The sequence below is a fragment of the Canis lupus genome, chromosome 5 (genome assembly GCF_003254725.2).
Source record: "Canis lupus dingo isolate Sandy chromosome 5, ASM325472v2, whole genome shotgun sequence".
NCBI classification, from domain to species: Eukaryota; Metazoa; Chordata; class Mammalia; order Carnivora; family Canidae; genus Canis; species Canis lupus.
This window is the reverse complement of record NC_064247.1, coordinates 20665677-20681556: the sequence shown is the minus strand read 5'-3', so window position 1 is coordinate 20681556 and position 15880 is coordinate 20665677. Positions and strand designations below refer to the sequence as shown.

The 15880-nt window shown below is 39.3% G+C and overlaps 1 long non-coding RNA gene and 1 other non-coding gene across 2 annotated transcripts in view; one reads left to right on the top strand and one right to left on the bottom strand.

Moving 5' to 3' along the window:
* LOC112671328 (uncharacterized) overlaps positions 1 to 15880 on the top strand; it is a 39062-nt gene that overhangs the window by 3005 nt on the left and 20177 nt on the right. The window lies entirely within an intron of this gene.
* LOC112671555 (U4 spliceosomal RNA) lies at positions 14442 to 14589 on the bottom strand. Its single transcript, XR_003143688.1, has one exon. It is a non-coding gene; the product is annotated as a U4 spliceosomal RNA (small nuclear RNA).

The following is a 15880-nucleotide window of genomic DNA, read 5'->3' as shown; positions in this document are numbered from 1 at the left end:
CCACTCTGTTCCTGAGAAAGGCCCATTTCGATGTATCCCACAGAGGTGCTCTGGAACATTTGGGTTGTGGTCAGGCAAGTAGGGGGATCAGCGCCAAACAGAATCCAGCTCAGAGACTGAAGAGACAGCTCACAGAGGGATGTGGGCAGGGCTAAGGGAACAGGTACAGGATCGTGATGCACTGGAAACAGCAGCCAGAGGCCATGTCCACCCTGAGTGCTGAAGGGACAGCAGAGGAAGTAGTTTTGTAGAAACAGTTTCCCAGTTGTGGGAATCTGTTTGGTGGATCCAGAGCTGTGATGGAGGAGCCAGCAGGGGTAGTGGTAGAAGGGTAGTAGGATGCAGCCCTGAGGAGGAAGGAGGGTGTGAGAGAAATGTCAGGAGCTCCTCTCCTCCCCTTGGTCTCCTGCCATAGCCTACTATTAGGTAGACATCACTGGAAATTTAGTAGCCCAGGTGTTGCAGTCTGTGAGGGCATCAGCCTCAGGGGCACAGAGTGGGGAACCAGGGAAGAATGGGTTTGGCAGGTTGTACAAATGATAAATGGAGGGGACTGGGTGGGAGAAATGGGAAACAGACTAGCGTGACTGGGTTAACTCTAATGGAACCAGGCAGGCCAGGAGGATCACAAACTCCCGACTAGACCTACCTGTGGTCTAGGCTGTGACCCAGAGAGCAGACACTGCTGCAGACACTGCCAGAAAGCATGTTTCAGGCATGGCATCTGAGATAGCAAGCAGTCAACTTCAGGATGCCCAAAACGCTGTCCTAAATGATCCCAACAGCACCTTTCCTGTCCTGTGGGCAAGGTTGGGGGAGTTTCAAAAAACTTTCCTGCCTCTGGAAAGTAGGGGATTCTGTAGAATATCCTTTCAGGTTCCCCTAAAACTTCTTTCCTACTGCTGCCTCCCTTTCTGGCACTCCCTTACTTTCAATCTGTTTGTCCTTTCTCAGCTCAGGTGCTTTGGATTGATGTGGTTTAGACCAGGGCAGCATCACCACCTACTTGGGAACCTGCTAGAAATGCATATTTGCAGGCCCCACCTCGGATATCATCAATCAGACATTTGCAGTAGGCCTAGAAATCTGTGTTTTCACAAGCCCTCCACGTGACTAATACACACTGAAGTTTGAGAACCACTGCTTTAGACTGCATGGTTGGTTTGCAGCCCTCCCTGGGAGCTGCTCTTGCAATCTTCCCTGGCTCCTTGCTCTATAGCTGCAGGCCAGTGCTACCTGTTCTAATGTTCTGTTGTAGTTCAGAGAATCCCTACCATGGCTTGGAGTCTTGGGGACACTTTGCCTGGAAAGAAAGTTTGGAGAGAAATAATCTGGCGGATTGTGGTGATTGGTAGTTCAGGTGGGTGGCTATAGGCAGTTGGCTGGCATTAGGGAAGCAGATCCCACCTGCAGAACTGGTGTTCAGAGGTCGGGCACTAGCTCTGAGAGAATTAACAAGGGCAAGGTCAGCCCTGTGACCATGATCTTAAGGAGATGGAGCAAGTGAGGGGCTCTAGCACAGGGTATTAGAGCTGGGGTGTTGATGGGAGGTAATTCTCTGTGGGTCTTGCATTTCTGTACATCTTGCAGGCAGGGCACTAGACTGTCTTTTCAGGCATGTTTGAATAGTGAACAGCTTGGAAGATAGAAATCGTGTCTCTTTCTGGAGCCAAGAGCAAAGTGCCCATTACAAAATATTTGGGTTCCATTAACTCACTCTTCCTTACCCTATAACACTACCCACTTTGTGGGCAGGGGCTGTCTGGTCCTCTTCATGTTGTCCTGTGGATATTGGTACTTGGGGAAGTGGTGTAAAAATGATATGCTGCTATTGATATTAGTGATAAACTGTCTCTTGTCTCTGAGCAAGGAATACCATGCTTTCATAATACATGAAAATTCAGCAGGCTAACTTCTTCCCTTATCATGGTTCTTGGCAAGCACAACGTCTGAGTCTGAGAAATAACAAAGCTGGGCAGTGGCTGGACCTGCTGCAAAGGTTGCAGGGATGGTCTTAGTTAAGGATGGTCTTAGGGGTGAGTCTATAATGTGGTGGTCAAGGACTCCATTTGGAGGGAAATTGGAAGAGGAGACTAGGAGTCAAAACATTCCAGCTAATTAGTTCTAAAAGAGATACTTGAGATCATACATAGATCATTTCTCCTTGATTCTCAACACTGCCTGCATGTTTGAATCATCTGAAAAGATTTCAAGAAATACCAGTGCCTGGGTCCTCTATCCCCAGTGATTCTGATCTCACTGATAGCAAAATGGAGTTGGTTACCAGTATATTAGGCTATCTTAATATGCAGCTACACTTGAGAATCACTGATCTATCTCAGTTGTCTCCTATCTGTGAGGAAACTGAGGCTCAGGGCATTGAAGCGACTTGGTAGAAGGTCTGTTCACTTTACATTTTACTAGACTACATTTCTGGATCCCCAGGCTTTGTGCCTGTTTTAAGCCCTCAGAGCCATGGCTGTTGCTTTATGGGGCTCAGGACCTAAACTCCGCTCTGGCCAGTCTCACTTGGAGCTTGACCAACAGATATTCTCTCTCCAGAGTGTACTAACCCTGGGACCAAGAGGGAGGGCTTCATCTTTATCTTGTCAAGTAGGAGTCTGGGTTGCTAAGCAACCAGACATTCTCAGGCAACACGCTGCTTTGTGGTAGTGCTTTGCATGTTAAGGTTCCTGGGGTGTTTTCTGAAGAGCGTCAAGAGTTCTTAGGAGCAAAGGATGGGAGCTGTGTGTGTGAGGGTGCAGGGATGTTGCCCTCCTGCTCCTGCCCTGCTTACCTGTTCCACATCAGACAAATATGCTGATGCCTCATGACATTTGGCATTAAGAGAACCAGGCTTTGTTTCTTCTGCCTCTTGGTCAGAAGTTTATCTTAAAGGGGGGTTATAGCCTAAAGGCCCTTTTAAAATTTTTTTATTTGGAAATAATTAGATTTATAGAGAAGTTATAAGAAGAATAGTGGAAAGATAAAGTACACCCAGATTCCTTAATTTTTAACATTTAACCTGTTTCCTTTATTTTCTGTCATCTCTGTATGTATGTGTAATATTTTTTCCCACTATATAGAATAGGTATATAGTAGCCCTTTAGCCCCAAAATATTTCAGTGTATATTTCCCCCAAACAGGGACTTTTTGGTTGCTCTTTCTCTTACAGAACCACAAGATACTTATCAATTTCAGTAAGTTTAATATTAATACAATAGCTTTATCTCATTCATTGCCTTTATTCCAATTTTGTCACTTAACCCGATGATGACCTTTAGAACATTTTTCTTTTCCTTTTAGTGAAGGATCCAATCTAGGATAATGTATTACATTTTATTGTCTTGTCTGTTTAGTCTTCTTTAGTCTGGAACATTTCCATAGACTTTGTCTTTTATAGCATTGACAGTTTTGAATGTAGAACCTCCTCCTCCCCCTTTCTTTAAAGAATATTTCTCATGTTGGGTTTATCTGATGCTTCGTCATTCATTAGATTTAGGCTATGCATTCCAGGCCAATATACTCCTCCAGTGATGCTGTGTCCTTCTCCGGATACCACATCTGGAGTCATACAATATCTGTCTTTCCCCCTTCCCAATTTTCATCAATTCATTAAAACATTGTTCAGTTTCTCCATTGTGTAGTTACTGTTTTATCCTTCGCAACTAGGCAATGTGTGGGGAAACATTTTTTTGAGTGCAATGGACATATACCACATATTAAATTCAGGTGTTAAACAATGATTTGATACTTGCATACCTCGTGAAGTAGTAAGTCTACTTCATCCATCCTCATACAAATTTACAAAAAAATCTTTTTTCTCCTGAGAACTTTCAAGATCCACTCTCCTAATAACTTGCAAATATGCAGTAAAGTATTATTGATAATGGTTATCATACTGTACATTAAATCCCCATGACTTATTTATTTTTATAACTTAGTTTGTACCTCTTGACCTCCCACATTCAAAAGCTCCCCTCCCCCTGCCCAACTACCATTTTCTGTATCTATGAGTTTTGTTTTTGCTTTTACATTCCATATATAAGTGAAATCATATGGCATTTATCTTTCTCTGACTTATTTCATTTAGCATTATATTCTCCAGGTCCATTCATATTGTTGCAAGTGGCAGGATTTCATTAAAAAAAAATTTTTTTTTTGGTGCAGGAAGGGGCAGAGGGAGAGGGAAAGAGAATCTTAAGCAGGCTCCATGCCCAGCATGAGCCTGATGCAGGGCTGGATCTTACAACCCTGAGATCATGACCTAAGCCAAAATCAAGAGTTGGACGCTTAACTGACAGAGCCATCCAGGAACCCCAGGATTTCATTTTTTATGACTGAGTAGTATTCCTCTGTGTGTGTGTGTACACATATATACCCCATATTTATCCATTCTTTCATCAGTGGAAGCGTTGTTTCCACATGTTGGCTATTATAAATAATGGGGCAGTGAACACAGAGTCTTTCAGAATTAATTTTTGTTTCCTTCAGATAAATATCTGGAAGTAGAATTGATGGATCATATGGTATTTGTATTTCAATTTGTATTTTCTCCACATCCTCACCAACACTTGTTATTTTTTGTCTTTTTGATAATAACTCTTCTGACAGGTGTGAGAGGATATCTCATTGTGGTTTTAATTTGCGTTTCCCTGATGATTAGTGATGTTGAACATCTTTTCATGTGCTTGATGGCCATCTGTATGTCTTTGGGAAAATGTCTATTCAAATCTTATGCCCATTTTAAAATTAGATTGTTTTCTTTGTTATTGAGTTGTGTAAGTTCTTTATGTATCTTGGATATTAGCCCCTATCAGATAAATGATTTGCAAATATCTTCTCCCATTCGGCAGGTTGTCTTTTTATTTTGTTGTTGGTTTCCTTCACTGTGCAGAAGCTTTTTAGTTTGATGTAGTTCCTTTTGTTTATTTTGCTTTTATTGCGCTTACCTTTGGAGTCAGCTCTAAAAACATATTGCAAAAGCTATGTCAAGGAGCTTACCACCTACATTCCCTTCTAGGAATTTTATGGTTTCTTGTGTTATATTCAGGTCTTTAATCCATATGGGGTTAATTTGTGTATGTGGTGTAAGATACAGTGGTCCAGTTTTATTCCTTTACATGTTGTAGGGAAACATTTTAAGTCCATGCAGGGATCAGAATTTCCTCAGAGACTTAGCATCCTATTGATAATTCTTGCCTAGCCACTCTTTATTCTGAGAGTTTCAAAATGATGATTTTCCACCTAATGGCACTCTGAGGACTCTTTTTAGAAGATTTGAAAGGGGTTTCCTGGTAAGATTTACTTCTCACCTTGGGAGACCACTCAAGGCTGCTGAAAAGGCCCCCCTGTTTCTCTGTCTCTAAAAGGGGCCATGCACACTGCTTGCCTCTAAAGTTTTCTTCCTCCCGAGGGTGCTGCACTCTCCCAGTTTGGGTTGTAAACCTCTTGTGTAGGACCTGTGTTTTAATCTCTATTTTATAAAGGGTTACAAGAGTTATTTCATATCGTAATCAGTGGCATTAGCACAAATATTTCTGGTTTTGCGGACATTCTTTTATTAATCATTCAGACAGTTAACAAGGATTTGAGTGCCTGTGATTATCACGCACTATACTAGGTGCTGGGGGAAGATGGGAAACAAGACAGGCACAGAGCATACCGTGAAGAGGCTTAAAGTCTAGTGGGGAAAACTAGCATTGTGCAGATACTAAATTTTACACAAGAGAAAAGCATACAGTGCCTTATGAGCATGCATCAGCAGAAGCTAACCCAATCTTGGAGGTAGGGGAACCCCTTTCTGAGGAGATGAAATTAAAGATGAGTCCAAATGATCTCAGCAGATAGTAGATGAGGTGGGAGCAGTAAGCTTCAAACTCTGAGAAGTGAGAGTGCAAGAGGACGAGGTGCACTCCCATCTATATGGCTGGCTCTGGGAAGCAAGTAGCTCACAATTAAACTAAAAAATGGGTAGGATCCAAATTGTGGAAAGCCTTTTGAACCTTGAAAGGATTTTGGTTTTTATCCTAAGAGCCAAGGGAAGTCTTGGAAGGATTTAAGTAGAAGAGTAATAAAATCTTATTCATAAATTAAAAGGATCATTCTGACTGCCATGTGGGAAAGGGATCTGAATGGATGAAGAAAAAAGAAATCCGGAGTGGAAGTAGGGACATAAGTTAGGCTAGAATGGAAAATGATGGTGGCCTGACTAGGATGGCAATAGAAGGAATGGAGAAAAGAAGGTTTTTGATTCCCCTGATTTCATATATCTCAATAGGGATCATTGGTGCTATATGAAGCTTAAATTCCAAAGAACCATAGCCACTCTGCTTAGATACAGACAAAAGCTGCCCTTTAAAGGAACCAAGGTCTCTATGTAGATGGGAAAATATGTAGAGTTTCTGATAAGTTTACTGATATTTACCAGAAGTAGCCAACCATGAGTCAGGACATTGCTTACAGTTAATGAATTAGGTTTGCTGGGTAATTTCTCATTTGCTCCTTTCTATTTTTACAAAAGGAGATAATCCTATTACTAAGCATTCCGTGGCTTAATTTGATTTGTGTAACCATTTGCACTTTAGAAGTGTTATGGACATGGCCAATTCTGGCTCACAGACAGTACAGAATTATAGTGGAATCTTCTCCCCCAACCCAGCATTCTTTGCTTTGACTGCAGTTTTTATGACACATGATACTTCCCCATTAACTTTTATTAGATCCATAATTTTTTTTATTAACATTGAGTAATAACTGTTTTCAGTGGCATCACTCTTCCGAGGAGTCCTCGATTTGTAGTCCATGATAACTGTGGCTAAATTGAAGTTTCTTCTGCCAGCATTTCACCCACAGTAAATCCAACCATTCAACCTCATCTTGCTTAAAAAGCCATGAAATTCCCGGACATTATCAGAAAAATGACCACAGTCAAAGTATAGTATTCTAAATGTAGATGGAAATTGAGCTCTGGCCTATTTGAATCAAGATGTGTCATAGTTATTGGCTGAGATTGGGGACTTTCCACCCCAAGTTAAAATTCTCTTCTTGGTGGAGTTTCTCCTGTTAGGGAGGTTGTTGGTTGACCCACAGTTCCAGACTGGGACTGATGGATGCTAGGGGAATCCTTTAACAGCAGCAGTTTTTCTTGTCTCACATGAATATAATGAGCTTCAGTTGGGAACCTGCCCAGAGCAGAGAAGAAAGGGGTGTGAGATCAACTACTTTCAGGGATGTGCCATCAAGTTCAAATATCTCTTACCTTGAGTTTCCAGTGAAGTTTCTCTTACTTAGAAGGACAGAGGTATAGTGAACCTGGTGTCAGTTCAGTTCATTTCAACCTAATCCAATTCAATTCAATTCGAAAGAAGATTCTGGATATTTCTCATGTTGTATCCAGCTGGATATCTGTATTCATTAGGATTAGTTAATCTGCATTGAGAGGAAACTCAAAATTTCTTTCATGTGAAAGAGATATACAGAGTCCAGGGCTCACTGGGCAGCCCACAAAGTTGTCAGGTACTTAGGTTGACATCTGCTGCTCCCATACCCTCAGCATGTGGCTTTCAACTCTTGGTTCAGTATAGCTCCTTGAGACTGACTCAGCCATCCTATCTGTATTCTAGTAGAAGAAGAAAAGGAGGCCCTGTCCCTTTAAAGGAAATCTCCAACAAGTTGCATTGGACTCTTCCACTTAAATCCCATTCACAGAATTTAGTCATATGATCACTCTTATCTGCAAGGGAGGCTGGAAAATGTTATTCCAGGCATCTTGTGTAGAGCTAAATTTTGGAGGTTTTTACTAATATGGAGGAATGGGACATCTAATAAGCTCTAACTAAAGACATGCAAGCTATCTTCTCTAGATTTTTTTTAAAAAATTAATTTATTCATGAGAGATACGGAGGCAGAGACACAGGCAGAGGGAGAAGCAGGCACCCCGCAAGGAGCCTGATGAGGGACTCTAGCCCAGGACCCAGGATCATGCCCTGAGCCAAAGGCAGACACTCAACCCCTGAGCCACCCAGGCGTCCCTTTTTTTATTTTTTGCTTCTTAAAGTAGGCTCCACACTGGGTATGGAGCCCAAGACAGGATGGAACTCACAGCCCTAAGATCAAGACTTGAGCTGAGATCAAGAGTCAGACATTTAACCCACTGAGCCACCCAGGCACTCCTTTCTAGATTTCTTTTAAGGGCTCCCCAGTTGTTCTTGAAGTATTCAGGAAACATTTTATTTTATTTTATTTTATTTTATTTTATTTTATTTTATTCTTTTAAGTTCATAATTTATATGTATTTTTTTAGAAATTTATTTTTTATTGGTGTTCAATTTGCCAACATATTAAAAACAGATGTTACCTATCTTTGGAAAAATGAATTTCAGAGTTTGAAATCCAGTGACTAGTGGCTGAGGGAAGGGAATGTTTTTGGTGTTTATGTAGCTGATGACTTTTACAAATATCCAGAATCTGGGGCAGCCCGGGTGACTCAGCGGTTTAGTGCCACCTTCAGTCCAGGGCCTGATCCTGGAGACCTGTGATCAAGTCCCACATCGGGCTCCCTGCATGGAGCCTGCTTCTCCCTCTTCCTGTGCCTCTACCTCTCTCTCTCTGTGTCTCTCATGAATAAATAAATAAAATATTTTAAAAAATATCCAGAAGCTTCAAATAATCACTTGTACATCTACCCATTTGTCCATCTATCTGTCGATCCATCTATCTATCCATCCATCCATCCATCCATCCATCCATCCAAGACATTTACTGAGTGTCTGCTATATGCCAGACAGAGTTCATACCTTGAGGAAATTGCTATGAATGTAAAATAGTCCTCATTCTCAAGAAACTCATGATCTGGTGGAAGGAAATGGCAGACAAATTAGTAATTCCAAGTGATAAATGTGTAATAGAGATAATTTATTTTTCAGTTGACAAATACTTATTGAATTCCTGCTATGTACTAGGTGTTCTAGACACTGAGAATACAAAAATGAAAAGTCAAGTTCTCTACTAGAAAAATTAAAATGCAGAGTGATAAAAAGAATCTAATGGAAGTATGGATAGGTAGAATGGGAGCCTATGGAGGAAAGCTTAAGTCTGGCTGGATGGCTGAGTCAAAAAAACATGAGGAGTAGAACTTTTCTAGCACAGTGAGCCTCTTCTTCTGCCTCTTAGTTAAGCCTGTTAGGAATTAACCTCCTTTCCTTTTATGCTTATATGTAATTCAAGAATTCAGTATATCATATCATGGTAGGTTGGGAATTGCCAACAATCTATATTGAAGACTTTTGAATAATTCTTGTTGCTACCCAGTTTGGTATGTAAAAAGTATTTACTTGGTAATATTTCTTGTTATGAGTGGGGAATAGGAGATGTTTATAGTTTTCCTTGGTTTTAAGCAAAGTTGTAATGGCAATATTTTAAGCCCATCTTTGGTTTGGAGGGCCTGACAAATGCATTTCTACCATGGCAAGGAACTGGAAACCAAAAGCGATTGTGTCTCAGATGAAATGAAGAGTCTGACAAAATACATCCTATCAGTGGAATGAAATTAGATATCTGTCAAAATGCATTTGTCCTCTAAATAACCATCCATATGTTTTATGTTTTGGTATAAATAGACATTCATCAGTTTATCACAATTGCACTGTCAGAGACCCAGCAATTCAAAACTGAATTTTAAAGATCCTTTTAGAGCAATAACTGGGAAGACTTTTGGGGGGTGGTTTTTCTTGTTATTTCTTCTTTTGATTTCTTTTGGCTCCCTTCAGAGCCCACAGTTCATTACTAAAGAGAAGTGAAACATCTATTTAAGATCAATCCAATAATACTATGTTCCAAAGCATTAATTCCTGCCTCCAATCAGCTCCTTGCAGAGAGTGTTGTTTGCTTCCCCAGCCTGCCTTCCTCAGGTGTGGCCTATTGGGGTGGGGAGAATACCAGGTTTGTGACCACTGAGTGTCTGAGGTGTGGGCTCCTTCTGTATCTGTTGCCTTTTCACTGCTGAAGAATGAGGCCTTCAGTCAGGCCCAAGAGGGTGAAGGGGTGGATAAGCTCGCTGTGTGGCTCTCCTCCCACCCTCATCTAGGCCACTGTGCTTCCTAATTTGTATGGGTAATTGGCCACAGGCAGCAAAAGCAATTCTAAGGAGAACCAGAGGACTGGCAAGTCTATGAACCTCAGTCATAGGCATTTCAGTTGGTTTCTGAGTGGGCTGCTAAAATAATTACACTGTCTTATTAAACATTCTGTCCAATGAAGAAAATTAACATGGTAACTTTGCAGACAAAAGCACATTTTGGCCAAGGCCCCAAACTATGCATTTAAATAAACCTTGGAATTAATGCTGTGATTAGCATTAATATTTGCAAAGTTCATAAATTCATTATAAGAAATTTGGTTTAAGAGTCAAGCCAACCCAAGCTGCCCTGGAGGAAGGAAGATGTGGAATTTAAATCAGGTGTTCATTTGTGGCCCTGATACAGGGCAGATTGCTAGTCTCCTCTCAGGAGGTCCTGAGCCTCTGTTACTTGGTGCTCTAGAGTTCTGTGCTCAAGTCCTGATGGGGCATAGGTCATGGAAGGAGACAGTAAAGAAAATCAGATCTAGAATCTCTAAGAGCTCTGGTTCCAAACCTGGTTTCCTAGGGGGAGAAGAGAGAGAAATAAGTGGGCAGAGAGGAACTAGATAGAGGGAAACATAACTTTAATTGTCCACATAGGATTCCCTGCATCATGGCTTTACATTCTTCATTTAATTTCCACCTGCCCCCATCCCGCACACCTGTGACATTAGAGCAAAGTTCCCAGTGAGACTCATCTCTGTTTCAAACTCCGTCAACTCACTGTGGAAAAATTCATTCCCGTTCATAGGACCAATCACACAAAATTCCTGCAAATGAGCATTTACGTATTATCTTTATTTTGGGAGTATCTGGGTTTCTCATAAGACAATACTTTTTTTTTTCTTTTCAGAAAAGGAGTTGGTCTTTTGATCTTTGCAACCTACACTAGCACAGTGCCCGCTCAGGGTGTTATGTCTCTACAACTTTGACCCCACAGTAATGGTACATTATCAGGTGTCACACAATATATTCTGATACCATCAGCCAAATTGAGGGCTTTCAATACCACTATGTGATAAGAAGTTTGTTTTTGGCTTTTTCAGTGGATTGCAGAAATGGTAGACATCTTTCAAAGTGCTCAGAAGGACACCATAGAATTGGCTTCTAAATCTAACAGACTGATCATGGACCATAGAATGAGCCTGGACTCGTTTAGAAAGAATGTTTGTAATTTTCCCATGGTTTAGCTATAAAGTGTTCCAGCCAAATCATAATGAATATCTGCAATTGAAATGATCAATACAAAATAAAACTGACAGCAACTAAAACTACCCATGGTTTATTGGTGGAGATTCACATGGTACCATTTAGATGTGCAACATTGGATTCAAGAAAACTGACTTGTTCAAAATGGTGGCAAAGGAAACTTCCTGTGGCAGAAATAATAACTAGTCATTATTTGCTATGGACAAAACTAGATCAGTCAATACAATATTTGTTTAAAAAGTTATATGGAAAATAATTCTTATAAAAATTAATTTGTTGATAGGAAATAGTTATGGAAAAATGGGAATGGTTTAATAATGGTAATCTGTAAAACTGAGGACTTAAATAAACTCAGTAGAGTTCAAAACTGAAAATATTTGCCCCCTCCCACCCTCTGGAAGGAAGTACATCAATGTTGGTATAATTCTGAGTAAAATATACATATTGATAACAAGGAGAAAGATGTCTCTATAGTCAGGGGTAAAACTGTAGGTCAAAAGGTAGGGTAAAAATAGTTTAAAAATTCTGTATTTTTCCTGACATGTACTCAATAGAAGTATAAGTCAGTACTCTGTACTACAAAAAACATAATTTAAAAACTCTTTTTTTTTTTTTTGCTTTTGGCTTTCATCTCATTCTCTTTCAACAAATTGAATACATAATTTAAATATTATAAAGATATGTGGGCAACTTCAGTCTCCTTTGCACTTCTGACTCCACCATCTGCAGTGTCAGTCTCCAAAGGTCATTTACCAATTTGTTGTGTTTCCAGAGATGTTTGGTACTGATGTTTTTCGAACATTTTTTGTCTATAACCCAGAAATAGACTCCTATTACAACCCATTATGCAATTATGACTGTAACAAAATTACATAAAACAATATTTACCTTTACCATATATGGTAAGGAAAACCTAAAGTTGATATTAAATGATTTCATCAATATTTAAGTAAAACATAGAATAATCCAAAAATTAAAAATGCAAGCATTAAAGAATATTGATTACAATTTGCTAAGTTGATTTTGTAACCTACCAGTGGTTGTCACCCAGTTTGTAAAACATTGATCTCTAATATATAGATTTACATATTCCAGTTTTTAAAAAACACAAACAGTAGAATATTTTTTTAATTAAAAATTTTTTTATTAGAGTTCGATTTGCCAACATATAGCATAACACCCAGTGCTCATCCCACCAAGTGCCCCCCTCAGTGCTCATCACCCGGTCACCCCAATACCCTGCCCACGTCCCCTTCCACTACCCCTTGTTCATTTCCCAGAGTTAGGTGTCTCTCATGTTTTAAAACAGTGGAATATTATATAAATTGTACTGCATTCTTCCATTTGCACTTGAAATATTAGGAGACTATGAGATTATGCTGTGTTCGTACTTATAGGTCTGCCTATTCTTTTTAATGGCTACCTTATAGTCCACTGTGGATATACTATAAGTTACATAATAAGTTTCCCATTTACGTGCCTTTAGATTCATTATTCTATTTGCTATAATAAATAGTACTGCAATAAACCTCCTTTAAAAAAATATTTTATTTATTTATTTGAGAGAGAGTAAGAGAGCATGAACAGGGAGGAGGGGCAAAGGGAGAGGGAGAAGCAGGCTCCCTGTTCAGTGGGACTTGATCCCAGCACCCTGGGATCACGACCTGAGCCAAAGGCAAATGCTTAACCGACTGAGTTACCCAGGCACCCTGCAATGAACATCCTTATGTATGCTGTCTCTCAGATATATTTTTAGAAGTGGAATTTAAAATTTTGGTAAATACTAAAAAAAAAAAAAAAAAAATTTGGTAAATACTGTCAAATTTCCCTCCAAAGAAGTTGTACTGTATTTGTTTTTTAGGTATTGACTTGATCAGTTCTTTATATATTTTGGATACTAACCCTTCATTGAATATGTCATTTGCAAATATCTCCTCTCATTCAGTAGGTTGCCTTTTAGTTTTGTTGATTATTTCCTTTGCTGTTCAGAAGCTTTTTTTTTAAAAAAAGATTTTATTTATTTATTCGTGAGAGACACAGAGAGACAGTCAGAGACATAGGCAGAAGGAGAAGCAGACTCCTTGCAGGGAGCTCGATGTGGGACTCGATCCCAGGACCCCAGGATCAGGCCCTGAGCCAAAAGCAGACACTCAATCGAGGAGCCACCCAGGCATCTCAGAAGCTTTTTATTTTTATGTAGTCCCAATATTTTATTTTTGCTTTTGTTTCCCTTGCCTCAGGTGACATATCTAGAAAAATGTTGTTACAGCCAATGTTAGAGAGATTAATACCTGTGCTGTCTTTAGGGTTTTTATGGTTTCCAGTCTCACATTTAGGTTTTTAATATGTTTTGAGTATATTTTTGTGTATGATGTAAGAAAGTGGTTCAGTTTCATTCTTTTCCACATGGCTATTCAGTTTCCCCACCACCTCCTTTGTCAAAGATTGACCGTTTGATTGTGGGTTTATTTATGGCTTTCCTGTTCTATTCCATTGATCTATGTGCCTATTTTTATGCCAGTACCATACTGCTTTTTAAAAAAAGATTTTATTTGCGAGAGAATGAGAACATGAGAATGAGTATGAGCATGAGCAGGGGGAAGGGTAGAGGCAGAGGCAGAGGGAGAAGCAGACTCCACACTGAGTGGGGAACCCGATGTGGGGCTCAACTGAGTGGCGGAACCCGATGTGGGGCTCAACTCCAGGATCATAACCTGAGCCAAAGGCAGATGCTTAACCACCTAAACCACCCAGATGCCCCTGTACCATATTGTAGTAATTAAATGACCACTTTGTAATATAACTTGAAATCTGGACTTGTGATACCTCCAGTTTTGTTTTTCTTTTTCAAGATGGCTTTGACTATTTGGAGTCCTTTGTGGTTCCATACAAATTTTAGAATTGTATGTTGATAGGGATTGCATTAAATGTATAGATTGCTTTGGGTAGTATAGACATTTTACCAATATTCTTCCAATCCATGAACGTGCAGTGTCTTTCCATTTCTTTGTGTCATCTTGAATTTCTTTCATTAATATTTTATAGTTTTCAGAGTACAGGTCTTTCACCTTTTTGGTTCAGTTTATTCCTAGATATTTTATTGTTTTTGGTGCAATTGTAAATGGTATTGTTTTCTTAATTACACTTTCTGCTGCTTCATTATTAGTGTATAGGAAAGCAACAGATTTTCTGTTTTCAATGAGCAATAATCGCGCCTCGGATAAACCTCATTGGCTACGATACTGCCACTGTGCAAAGCTCAGATTTCTGTACATTAATTTTCTATCTTGCAACTTTACTGAATTATCAGTTCTAATTTTTTATTGGAGTCTTTAGATTTTTTATTTTTCTTTTTAAAATTTTAAGTAAACTCCATGTCGTCCATGGGGCTCAAACTCACAACTCTGAGATCAAGAGTCGCATGCTATACTGTCTGCGCCAGCCAGGCACCTGTAGGGTTTTCCAAATATAGTATCATGTCATCTGCAAATAAGTTTTACTTCTTACCAATTTGGATGGATTTGTACTTCGTCTGTTTGATTGTTATGGGTAGGATTTCCAATACTATGTTGGATAAAAGTGGTGAGAAGAGATATCCTTGTCTTATTGCTGATCTTGGGGGAAAAGCTTTCAGTTTTTCCCCATTGAGTATGATGTCTCCTATGGATTTTTCACATAAAGCCTTTATTATGTTTAGGTATGTTTGCAGAGGTTTTTTTTTTTTTTTTTTTTTTTTTTGTATCATGCATGGATGTTATACTTTGCCAAATGCTTTTTCTACATCTATTGAAATGATCATTATGGTTTTGATCCTTTCTCTTATTCATGTAGCATGTTGATTATTTGTAATTTTGAACCACCTTTGCATCCTGGGAATAAATCCCACTTGATCAGGGCATATGATTTTTTTGGGGTGTATATGATTTTTTAAATGTATTGTTGGATTCATTTTGCTAAAAACGTGTTGTGGACTTTTGTATCTATATTCATGAAAAGTATTGGCCTATAGTAGTTCTCCTTCTTCTTTTTAATGTGTCTTCATCTGGTTTTGGTATCAGGGTAATACTGGCTTCATAGAATGAAATTGGAAGTTTTCCTTCCTCTTGTATTTTTTGGAATAGTTTGAGAAGAATAGGTACTAATTCTTTAAATGTTTGATGGAGGGCGCAGCCCTCATGGCTCAGCAGTTTAGCACCACCTTCAGCCCAGGGTGGGATCCTGGAGACCTGGGATCGAGTCTCATGTTGGGCTCCCTGTATGGAGCCTGCTTCTCCCTCTGCCTATGTCTCTGTGCCTCTCTCTCTCTCATGAATAAATAAATGAAATCTTAAAAATAAATGTTTGATGAAATTCACCTGTGAAGCTGTCTGGTCCTGGACTTTTATTTTGGGGAGTTTTTTGTTACTGATTCAAGTTTATTGATGGTAATTGGTCTTAAAATTTTCAGTTTCTTCCTGCTTTAGTTTTGGTAGGTTATATGTTTTCTATATGTTTTATTGCTTTTTTTTTTTTTACTTTTCATATTCTCACTTTCCTTTTTACTCAGCATCC